Source organism: Lepidochelys kempii, chromosome 6 (assembly GCF_965140265.1).
Source record: "Lepidochelys kempii isolate rLepKem1 chromosome 6, rLepKem1.hap2, whole genome shotgun sequence".
Lineage (NCBI taxonomy): Eukaryota > Metazoa > Chordata > Testudines > Cheloniidae > Lepidochelys > Lepidochelys kempii.
The window spans coordinates 81,077,434-81,089,809 of NC_133261.1; positions in this window are offsets into that span (position 1 = coordinate 81,077,434).

Sequence of the window (12,376 nt, forward strand, 5' to 3'; positions counted from 1 at the left end):
TTAATTGGGGTGAATATATCTGATATACTTTTTCTAGGAGTATACATAGACGTTCCGTTTAATTTGATTACATTGACTAGATTTACTGTCATCATCTTCTGCAATGAAAACCATGCTTTTTCTATAATATCTATAATATCAGAGGCAGCTCACTGAGGAAAATGAGAATACAAATCTTTTTCTGTTTGACTGTGAGAGTTTGTTCCACCTCCCTACAAATGGGATGTTAATGGTGAAACCAAGAGGATCTGGATTTGTGTAAATGAAAGATAAGTATGTCAGATTAATTAAGCATTATGTTTTAGCTCTCAGAAATCCACTGCTCTCACTTTTCTTTTATGGTCTGCCTGAGGTCAGGCTGAGCTTGAGTTTTGCCATTTTTAGGGTACAGTGCAGGACTTGACTCTTCTAACATGACTTCTAAGAAAACGGCTGGTAGTTCCAATAGTGTTATTCCGACATAATGTCTTTGGGAGGAAAAAGTAGCAGAGAGCTCTCCCTGTTTCGTAAGGAATCTATATTTTGTTTAACATTCATGTAGCTGGAGTGAATAATCACGAGCACCTTAAATATGAAGAATACGTAATAATAAATCACTGTTTTAATTACTTTGACAACACTTTTTATAATACCACAGACTGATCAGCCAAAATGCTAGCACAGAATCTTAATATCTTTGCAACACCACAGTTTCCCGACAAAAGCAAGATGTCATTGACAAACTAACTACGATCCTTGCACATCGAAAACTTCTAAAATATAGAGATGGTTAGATAGTTTCAGTTCTATAGCAGGCTTTCATAAGACAGGAAATCAGTCAAATCCCACTTCTGTGGCTAAAGAAGTATTCACTGGGTCAGTCATTTCACATGGATCCTTCCTTGGTTATTCTGGCTGAAAACCGCTTCAGTCTTCATGCCACTAACTTGTGCATACTATGGATTGAACTCCAGAGCAAGTTATGTGACTAAATTCATTGTCATTCGGTGGGATCAATAAATGCCACAAGTTAATTTAATATGAAGATGCTTGGTCAGTTGTGTATTCCTCACACTGTGATAGCAGCAACTTCTGTAGTTAGACACTTAACCCTTTTTTATACTGTTGAAGGAAAACCCCAAGGAGCCACTGTTGTGTTGTTTATCTGGGATCGCCCTCTCATAGCTCCGTCCATGTTTAAGTCAGAAATCTTTGACAGTAGCAGCAAGTTTCCAGATTTAAATGCACCTCCAGCAGCAGCGGAACCAATGTGGAAGAAAAAGGAAACCAAGAAGAAAGTTCAAGCATTTCTGCTGAGGTACATGATTTAATACTACTAATGCTCTCTTATCAGTAGAAATATTGGTGTAAAAGCTTAGAAATGCATTGCAACAGAGATAATGCCAGAGGAGAATGTTTTGCAGTAGGAATTACAATAATCTCCATGAGCTGGTAGGGGGAGAAGACCCACAGAGACCTACTTGTTGCCCTGTGTTCTCTGCCTTGATGTAATAACTTACAGAACTAGAACCTGGAACTAAGTGGGTTCTGGGCCACTGACACTTCTGAATCACCACTAGAAGCTTAGCTTAGGTTTCTGCTGGATGACCCTGTGAAACTAGGCTTAGCAGGAAGTAATGCCCAGGGCCTGAATGGCAGCCCCTCACAGTCTACTGATTGGCTGTTGCTAGTATTTAAACCAGGAAGCCAGCATCAGGAGCTTTCTGAGCAACAATGCTGATTGCCTGCTTGTTTCTACTCGAGTCCCTGCTTGCTGTCGATCCTAGACTCCAGCTTGTGATGCTCGTTTGTCCTTGATTTTGCTATCTGATTGTGGTCTATAACCTGGTGGCTGACCCTGACTTCCTGATATCCTAACCCAGCTCAGCCCCATCTCTGCTATTTGCCTGCTACCTGCAACTTGGTGCCTGACCCTGACTTCCTGGCATTCTGACCCGGCCCATTCCTGACCCCACTGCTCATTTCCTGACTGCACTTTAACAGCTGACCAGTACAAACAGGCCATCCTTGGCTCGGCCCTGATATTCTTTGAGCAGCACCGTAACACCAGGCTAAGGAGAAGGTGTGAATCTTCTGTTTCCCCCGCTTGTGGTTCAGGGCCAACTAACAACAGGATGAGCAGACCTTATGCATAACCAATATACATGGTCATGAGAAATTATAGCACTCCTTCCTGCTTTGGGATGTGAATCCGGAATTTGGGACTTATATAATAGTCTGCAGCGAATCCTGGGCTCTTGTTCTCATGGCATTTAAGCAATGGAGCCTGTATTTCCCCATTTACATTAAATTCAAGAAGATATTACCTTGGTGTGTCCATCGTCCTGCCTTCTTGGTGTAAGAGCTGATATGATTGCATGCTTCTTTAGCACCTAAATATGATAATGGACATCTAAGATACATTATAGGTAGATAGCAAATTATATAGTTGCACCAGGTGTAAGCAATGATTAATAATTAACAAGTCAGATGCCACTCCATAGTGGATTTATTTAGCATAACTTTCCCTTTCCCTTAGCATTTTTTGTGTCTAGAAGAGACATGCAAAAAGGTAAATCAAGAACTACCCTCCTCTGAAAACTCATGGGCACAACATGGGATGCTGATGCACACACACATCAATCAGTGACTCTAGTACCAGTATATGAAACTGCTGAATACTGCACAATAGTCTGAGCAGGCAGTTCACATACCAAATCTCTGGATATGCAGCGCAATGCTGTGATGAGAATTATAATTGAAATATTAAAATAAACAGCCGTTCAATGGTTGCCCACTCTAGCACATGTACCCCCATCCAAAATCTGGAGAGACAGACACAGATCCTGAGTACGATTGAACCATGGCCAACTAGAACTTGCCAGTTCATGAGGGCCTCCAGAATCTTCTGAAGACATGTCAGAAAGCCTGAAAGCCTTTTTCAAATCAGGCTAAAGCTCCTAAAGCATCTTCCTGGAACCCTGAAGCACACTGGAAAGAATTCTGGGACAACATTAATGACCAAAACAAACACTTGATTGTCAACCTCACAAAAGAACTTCCAGTCTTTAACCTACCTTGAACAGTTGTCCACACCGAACCAATTCCAAACAGTGCATGGCAGATGCTGTCATCTCTCACACTTCTTGAAGATGAGAGACAACACACAATGTGATAGTGGATACCAGCCATAAACTATGAACCACCGTGTAAATGAGTGCCCAGTTTGATCATTTGCTAGTCGCATCTCAGACTTACACCAAGACACTTCTGAAGCTACCCCCTGGCTCACTAATCCGGACTTGGTTATTTGAAGTAGTAGTCCCAACTGGGTGCTATCACAATATACAATTTTCTACTGCTAATAATAATAATAATTAATAATAATTAATAAGCAAGCTGGCAGTTCAATAGAGCTCCTGCTGTAAGTATCATCCCATGGCAATATGAAAATGATTTCATGCCTGAAGTATACATGTGATAATAGTACACTTAATCATGCAAAACCATGACACAAAACAATGGAATTTTAAAGACAAGTGATTTAGTGGTTTTCATGGCAACTCTGACTAATTTGTATCCAAAGATTTGAGTATTTAGCATTAACAAGTTTAAGGCATGCTGTTATCTCTCCTGCCAGTTTACATCACTAGGGAGATGTAAAATGAGAAATGTCTCACTTTCCCTGCACTGAACCAATTTGAGGTGTGGTGTTAATTGCAAAGACTGGAGAAAATCATTAATAATTACCCTTCATTAATTTTGTGATGAATGAAGACTGTTAGAAGGGATAGAATGAGGTCTAAGAGAAGCTAATCTGTTAAAAAATTCCTTTTAACATTGTTACTAGAAGAGAAATAGATTAAAGGGGTCAATAACTAACCATGGTTTTATTTGGGGGAGAGCAGAGAAGTAGCAGCCACTTTGAGCTGTTTGAGAATTTTCTGCTGAAAGATTTTCTTGATGAAATATTTTCCATCAGTAACTTTTGATTTTGCCAAAAAGTTAATTGCCCATCAGGAACATGGAAATTAAATATTTTGTCTGGGGTTAGGTCAAATATAATCTAAATATTTTGGTATGCCAAAAGAATAGAAACATTACTTTTCAGGTCAGCTCACCCGAGCTACTGTGGTACCTTGAAGGAGTTGTAGTTTGGGTGACTATTCTCCAATATGGGCTGGTTCTCTGGCTGGACTACATCACCCATCATGCATTATGGTCTCCAGTCTGGTTTAACTGCTTGGATGCATTATCAGAGATTTAGTCTGGCCAGATATCTCAGCAGACAGAGGAGAAAGGAAACATGAGACACCACAGAAACTTAAGCAGTTCAGCTGAAATTCAGTTTGACAAACAAAATGAAATGTTTGATTTGTGAACGTCAAAATATTTTGATCAAAAATGTTAAAACAAAATGTTTCAATATTTGTGAATTGAAAGGTTTTGGAATTTTCAGCTTGGTAACAATTTTCAGTTTTTTGACATTTCATCTCAATTTGGAATGAAAACAAATGTTGAAATAGTGAAATTTCTTATGGAACAGCTCTATTACACAAATTTTATTTTATTGAAGAAGATATAAAATTTCATAGATCAGAATTTCTCAACTACAGAAAATTCCTTAACATACTGTTTCTAAGTTAGTGAACTTTTTAAGGTTCTTGCAGAATATGAAGTGTTTTTTCACAATAAGTAAAAATGTAATAGACAGTGTAGAGAACTCAAAGTTTTGAGTGAAATAGAAGTAGGGAGAAGAAGGGAAAAATGGAAGATCTTAAATGACTGTCCCATCTCAAAACATATGTATGCAGTGTAGATACTAGCTTCAGACCTAATTCTAGATTCCCAATAATTATGCAGCTATGATGATAGCCACTAGAAAGCATTAAGATCCTACCACTGTGAACAGTTCACAGCAGTGTCTGAAGAGTTGGAATTCTTAAAACAACCCATTTTGCAATCTGAAAACATGGTAGAAAAGTATCAAAATTCCAACTAGGGCTGTCAAGCAACTAAAAAGTTAATTGTGATTAAAAAATTAATCATGATTAACCATGCAATTAATTGCACAATTAATCATGCTGTTAAACAGTAATATAATACCATTTATCTAAATATTTTTGGATGTTCTCTATATTTTCAAATATATTGATTTCAATAACAACATAGAAAGCAATGTGTACAGTGCTCACTTTATGTTTATTACAAATATTTGCACTGTAAAAACAAAATAAATAGTATTTTTCAATTCACCTAATACAAGTACTGTAGTACAATCTCTTTATCATGAAAGTTGAACTTACAAATGTAGAATTATATACCAAAAAATAACTGCATTCAAAAATAGAATATAAAACTTTAGAGCCTACAAGTCCACTCAGTCCTACTTCTTGTTCAGCCAATCGCTCAGACAAACAAATTTGTTTACATTTGCAGGAGATAATGCTGCCTGCTTCTTGTTTACAATGTCACCTGAAAGTAAGAACAAGAGTTCAGATGGCATTGTTGTAGCCAGCATCGCAAGATAAGTGCTAGATGCGCTAAAGATTCATATGTCCCTTCATTCTTCAACCATGATTCCAGAGGACATATGCATCCATGCTGATGATGGTACCTGCTCGATAATGATCCAGAGCAGAGCGGACTGATACATGTTCATTTTCATTATCTGAGTCAGCTGCAACCAGCAGAATGTTGATTTTCTTTTTTGGTGGTTTGGGTTCTGTAGTTTCCGCATCAGAGTGTTGCTCTTTTAAGACTTCTGAAAGCATGATCCATATCCCATCCCTCTCAGATTTTGGAAGGCACTTCAGATTCTTAAATCTTGGATTGAGTGCTGTAGCTATTTTTAGAAATCTCACATTGGTACCTTCTTTGTGTTTTGTCAAATTTGCAGTGAAAGTGTTCTTAAAATGAACAACATGTGCTGGGTCATTATCCGGGACTGCAGTAACATGAAGTATATGGCAGAATGCAGCTAAAACAGAGCCTGAGACATACGCTTCTCCCCGCAAAGAGTTCAGTCACAAATTTAATTAACCCATTATTTTTTTAATGAGTGTCATCAGCATGGAAGCATGTCCTCTGGAATGGTGACCGAAGCATAAAAGGGCAGATAAAGGTTTAGCATATCTGGCAGGTAAATACCTTGCAATGACAGCTACAAAAGTGCCACTTGACTACCTGTCCTCACTTGCAGGTGACATTGTCAATAAGAAGCAGGCAGCATTACCTCCCGCAAATGTAAACAAACTTGTTTGTGTTAGCAATTGGCTGAACAAGAAGTAGGACCAAGTGGACTTTTAGGCTCTAAAGTTTTACATTGTTTTGTTTTTGAGTGCAGTTATGTAACAAAAAACAATCTATATTTGTAAGTTGCACTTTCATGATAAAGAGATTTTACTATAGTACTTGTAGGAGGTGAACCGAAAAATATTATTTCTTTTATTATTTTTACAGTGCAAATATTTGTAATAAAAATTATAATATAAAGTGAGCATTGTACAGTTTGTATTCTGTGTTGTAATTGAAATCAATATATTTGAAAATGTAGAAAAACATCCAAAAATATTTACTAAATTTCAATTGGTATTTTATTGTTTAACAGTGTAATTAAAACTACAGTTAATCACAATTAATTTGCTTAATTGTGATTAATTTTTTGTAGTTAATCACATGAGTTAACTGTGATTAATCGACAGCCCTAATTCCAAACTTTTTTCTTCAAAGTTTGTCATAAAGATGATCTTCTTCTGGTGTTAAGAATAAGCTAATCAACTGACAGACCAGCCTGTTTTTATAAGGGCCCGCACCTCCAACAAGAAGAATGAGATACTAGCCAGTAAGTACTAAACCACCCCTTATTACTGGAACCTTTTACCCACACCTCAGCAAACTGATGTTAGATAACAGAACTGATGCCACTTACTAAAATTCCCTATGAATTATTGGATAAAAGGTAGCATTTAAAGCCCTATGGGGCAGATTTACAAAAGTATTTAGGAGCCCAAAGATGCAGATAGGTGCTTAGTGGGATTCACAAATGCACCTAAGCAGATCTGGCATCTAATCAATTTGAAAGCTAATCCTTGAAAGTGAATGGGAGTTAGGCATCCACCCTACTTAGGCTCTTTTGTAAATCCCACCAGGTGCCTGTATCTTTATAGTCTTTAGGTGCCTAAATACCTTTGTAAATCTGGCCCTATTTTCCAAAGCACATTACTAGAGTCTTCTTTCTGCTTCTGCTTCTTTCTGACTAAGTTTATAGGCCCAATATAATTACCCTTTACCAATATAGGTAAGGGGTTCTGTCACCACTTGCCCTTTTACTTCAGGTTGCCTTGGTGCCATGCAGTTATGGTTCAGATTCCTGACACCAGCAGGCAGTCGCCCACAAGATTCTGGTCTGACCCTGGCTCTCCCCAATCTACTTACTCCTGCAGAGTGACACCAACAGTCCTCCCAGTCTTGAGTGTCCCCAGATCTGTCCTCCCCAAGTTCTTAAACACCAGACACTCAGAGCATTCTCATCTCCCTGAAGGAATGGAAGCAGTTCCCCAGTTATCAGCTCCCTTTGCCCTCGAAACTCCACAGTTTGTACACCAGAAACCTGCTTGAGGCAAACATAAACAAAGTGTGTATTTAATAGAAAAACCACAGATTTCAAAGATGAAATGGTCTGGGAGAGTAAACAGATACAAGTTACACAGAAAACAAACAGAGACAAGTTGCCTTTGGAACTGCTCCATGTCCTGCTGTGAAGCAGAGCTGAAGTTTATGAGCACAGTTTTCTGCCCAAATACATATATTCATAGCCAAGGTCTCTAGACATAGCTCATAATGGCTATCAAGTTCAGAACCATACAAGTTATTATAAAAGACATTACTAGGTATATCTGTGTAATACAATGACAGTATACCATCAGGTGATTTCACAGTTTATTCTTGGGGTTTAAACCTTCTGTTTTCCCACTGCAGTGTCTGGATACTGATTGTCACATCAAGCTACACGGGGCTCCCATGATGGCGTAGAACCAGTGTGCCAGGTTTATACTACCACCGAGCAGTATCCATCATAGGGGTGTGGCCAGACAGTAGGGGCATGACCAGAACACCATTGAACTCAAGCTATTCCTGGCTGCAATATTAGCTCCTCAGCCAGCCGCAGGAATCTATGAAGTCACTTTTGCTCCCTTTCTCTCAGGACCTGCACTTAGTAGCATTAAGCTAGACCTCAGATAGGAGAACTCTACCTTGAATCATACAAAAAGAACAGGAGTATTTGTGGCACCTGAGAGCAGGGGTCCGCAACGCGGTGCCCGTGGGCATAATGGCGCCCGACAGGGCAGTTGTGTGCACCCACAGGACACCGCGCCACCGAAATGCCGCTGAGAAGCATTGCCGTTTCTCGGTGGCATTTCGGCAGCGAAGCTTCTTGCCGCTGCTGCTTCTCGGCACCCACCACAGTCTTCTGGGAATAGGAATATGCTATTCCCACAGAAAGGTTGGGGACCACTGCCTTAGAGACAAACAAATTTATTAGAGCATAAGCTTTCATGGGCTACAGCCCACTTCATCGGATGCATAGAATGGAACATACAGTAAGAAGATATATATATACATACAGAGAAGGTGGAAGTTGCCATACAAACTGTAAGAGGCTTCTCCACCTTCTCTGTATGTATATATTATCTTCTTACTATAAGTGTAGCCCACGAAAGCTTAAGCTCTAATAAATTTGTTAGTCTCTTAGGTGTCACAAGTCCTCCTGTTCTTTTTGCGGATACAGACTAAACATGGCTGCTACTCTGAAACCAACCTTTGAATCATACAGTAACTCATGGAATGCATTCAGGAATAATCACCATGCCCTCTTACAGCAACACTTTGACAGAATAGGCTTTTTGTGTGACAGTTTTCTGTCATTTTGCTTTTGTGGTCTGTTATTTCTCATAAGATTGGTCACCTACATTTGAGGTTGAGAGAAAAGACCTTGGGTTGAACAAAAAGCCTGGATGACAAAGTTAATTTGATCTTTTACTGTTTCAAGGGTGAAACAGTGGTGAAGCCATTTAGGCTCCATTTCTGCAGACTAACACACGAGCTTAATTTTGTGCACTGTGAGTGCTCCCACTGAAAGCAGTGTGACTACTCCACATTGCATGCAGTTAAGCGGGTGTGCAAGTCCTGGCAGGATTGAAGCCTACTTTTGTAGTTACCTACAAAGGAGTGACTCTGAACTCCCATACAGTAGTGCATCGGGCTTTATCCATTTTAAAGACAATATTCCCTCTGCTTTTATCAAGGTAGCTGAGCACAAGAGGAGGTAATTTTAAACTTACCAATTGGAAAAGTCTGACAAATGTTTGACTAGTTTGGACCTTCCTAGAAAAAAGTGGGGAAGAAGGGGTCGCTTGTGGATTATCTATTACATATAGAGAGAATAGCCTTTAGCCAAGATTCACTTTTTCTCCACTAGCCTCCAGATACCATGGCAACTTAAGACACCCTATTATCTCTGAAAAGTTTATACACATGGAAGTTTTATTAAGTATAGCCTTAAGTATAGTATTAACTATATCACAATGTACCATAGCTTTCCTGCTAGCATTCCCAACAGCTGGCTCTGCTGTAGACTTCAGTAGAATCTTTTTTTATTCGATGTTTCTCTTATAGGGTTTTAGGTTTGTGAACAGGATAGAATAAATGCTGTAGCCAGAACACCTTTGGACTGTGCTGTGCTCCATGGGAGCTCACTCATGGTGCAGCTCTGGAATCCAAGAGGTAAACATGTCTTCCCCACAGATGGATCTGCTGGTCCTCATTAGCTTGGGGGAACAGGAGAATGTCTGAATCACAATCACAGTGCTAGACAAGCCAGGAGTAAACCAGGATGCCCATTAATGGGTTCGGGCTGCATTACTAAATGGACACAGAGGTGGAGACATCTGGGAAGAAAGTCTGTGACAAACAAACACTTAAAGAAATGTAATAAACCTGCCTATTTGTACTTAGTTTTTAAAGGTTCAATATCCAGAGAACTGCAGGGAGAAACACTGGTTTTCTTCTTCCAACCTCACATACATTAGGCTTCCATACAAAGAACAATATTTGTGGTTTAAGTGTGGGTTACTTTTAAGGAATTAAGGAAAGCCAACCAACCAAACAACGAATATAAAATATCTATGTGAACTAATGTAGCATTTTTTTCCCATTCTGTGTGATCCTTCACCTTTCCGCAGCCTCACCCCACCCCCACACCTGACAGAAAGGCAAATTTCTAACACACAAAAGTGTGGTGCCCTGCAAACAGAATACCAAAATGTATTTCAGAATAGCAGCACTGTGCTGGAACTTGACCACTATTAAGTAGGGAATATATATATTCCCACAATGAGAACAACCACCTGTGGGAACCTTTGTCCAGGATTGAGTAAGATCCAGCTATGGTGAGTCTTTTACTGTTCACTTAAACATTATGTTTAGGCTGACTTTCCTCTTTAGCATGGTGTGAAAATCATTTTCATACCGTGTTTTACTGGGAATGATAATGACCCCTACATATCTGCAACGTGCAATACAGATATATTTTCCACAGCACCTCCAGGCTATGCATTTCCATTGTAAACTGAGCCTTTGAAGTCCGTCTTCTTTCTGTGTTCATAAAAATGGGTTTAAGTTTATTTTAATAAAAAGAAGCTTCTTTGTTTGTTTTGTTTTTGTGAACTTCAAATGAAAGAAAATTTTATTTCTGTGGCTGATAGTTTATTTTATTATGTATGCTATATTTTTCTTTAAAGAAGGTCTATTTTTAGACCTAAATCAGCAAATACATTAGGAAATAATTAAATTTAGTTTCAGGGGGCAGAAAAAAAGAGTAGAACTAGCAACTCATATTTAGAGTTATTTGCAAATTCCTACTTAGACCATTTAGATTGTATATAGTCCTCCTCAAAGCCTTCATGTCCTAGTTATATAAATCCCTCCGAACATTTACAGTTTGTGAGGGCTTTCCTTAGCAAATTTCTTTACACTGTGCTCCTTCCCATTAGATTCTAGGGGCTAGTGAATGATCATTCTCCCTCATGAAGTTCAAGACTAGAGGATGCAGCTTACCCCCTACACACACCACCACCACCACGAGAAAGAAGTGAAGTAACTACTAATAGTGCAATTGTAGTATATTCCCAATATCCCTGTGAGGTAGAGAAATATTATTATCCCCACTTTCTAGATGGAAAACTGAGGAACAGAGCAATTGAGTGACTTGCCCAAGGTCACATAGGAACTATACAGACAATATACAGCCAAGCCAGGAATGGAACCCTAGTAGTCTCCCAAATCCCAGTTCAGTGCCCAAACTTTAAGACCATCCTTCCTACTTGTTTCCAGGTCTGGACTGTTACATCTAGTTTTGCTCCCCATATTATAAGGAATATTTTGAAAAATTCAAAAAAAGCAACTAAAATTCAGTAAAAATTTCAGGACATGCATAACACCCAAAGAGAAAATAAGAGGACAGCACAGTTTATACAGTCTAGGAAAAGACAATTAAAGTTGGAGGAACTTAATACCAATCTAAACACCTCCCAGAGCACATCACCAAAAAAGGGAATTACTTATGTTAGCTGAAAATAGTAAAACAGGGATCAAAAGTTGAACTCAGAAAAGTTCATGCTCAGCAGTAGGAAAAATGACTTTGTAGTGACCATGATAAGTCATTGACAGTTCACATTGCCAATGAAGGTAGTTATGGTACCATCACAGTAAACAATTTAGGGAGATAACCTTCATGTTGGGAGGGAGGCGGTTCTCCTCTCTCATGTAAGGGAAAGGAAATCTAAAGAAGTTGGGCTTTAATTCATTTGTAGTACCTAGAAAATGCAATGGACCATAATCATCCCTAGCATAACTTCACTGATATCAAGGACGAGTTTGACCCATTGTGCCTACAAAGGCTGTGTTTTTCTGGCCACTGAGCTAATGGTTGGCGATATTGTAGACCAGCTGTTTGGCACTTATTGCAGGACTTGGGATTCGTAACAGAGACCTGAGCATTTGTATTCACATGTGTAAAATCATTTTGGATAGTCATGACATAGCTCTGTTGCTTTTACTGTTTCAGTGCTCCTCCTCCTCCTCCTGGGAAGAGCGCCAATGTTCCTAGGCAAGCTGGATAAGAAAGGGCAGCAAACTAGGAAACTGACCGGGGAAAAGGCATTTTACTTTATTTACTGTTAGAGCTGAAAAGCAACAAGGAAGTGAAATATATCCACTGCCATGAGCATGGGAAAGATGGCACCCGGGGAATGGAGTTAGGCAGCAAACAAGGAATGGTTTCCAGGCTGCTGCCTTTCATATTATGCATTGCTTTTCAAAGCAGACCCATGAGGGG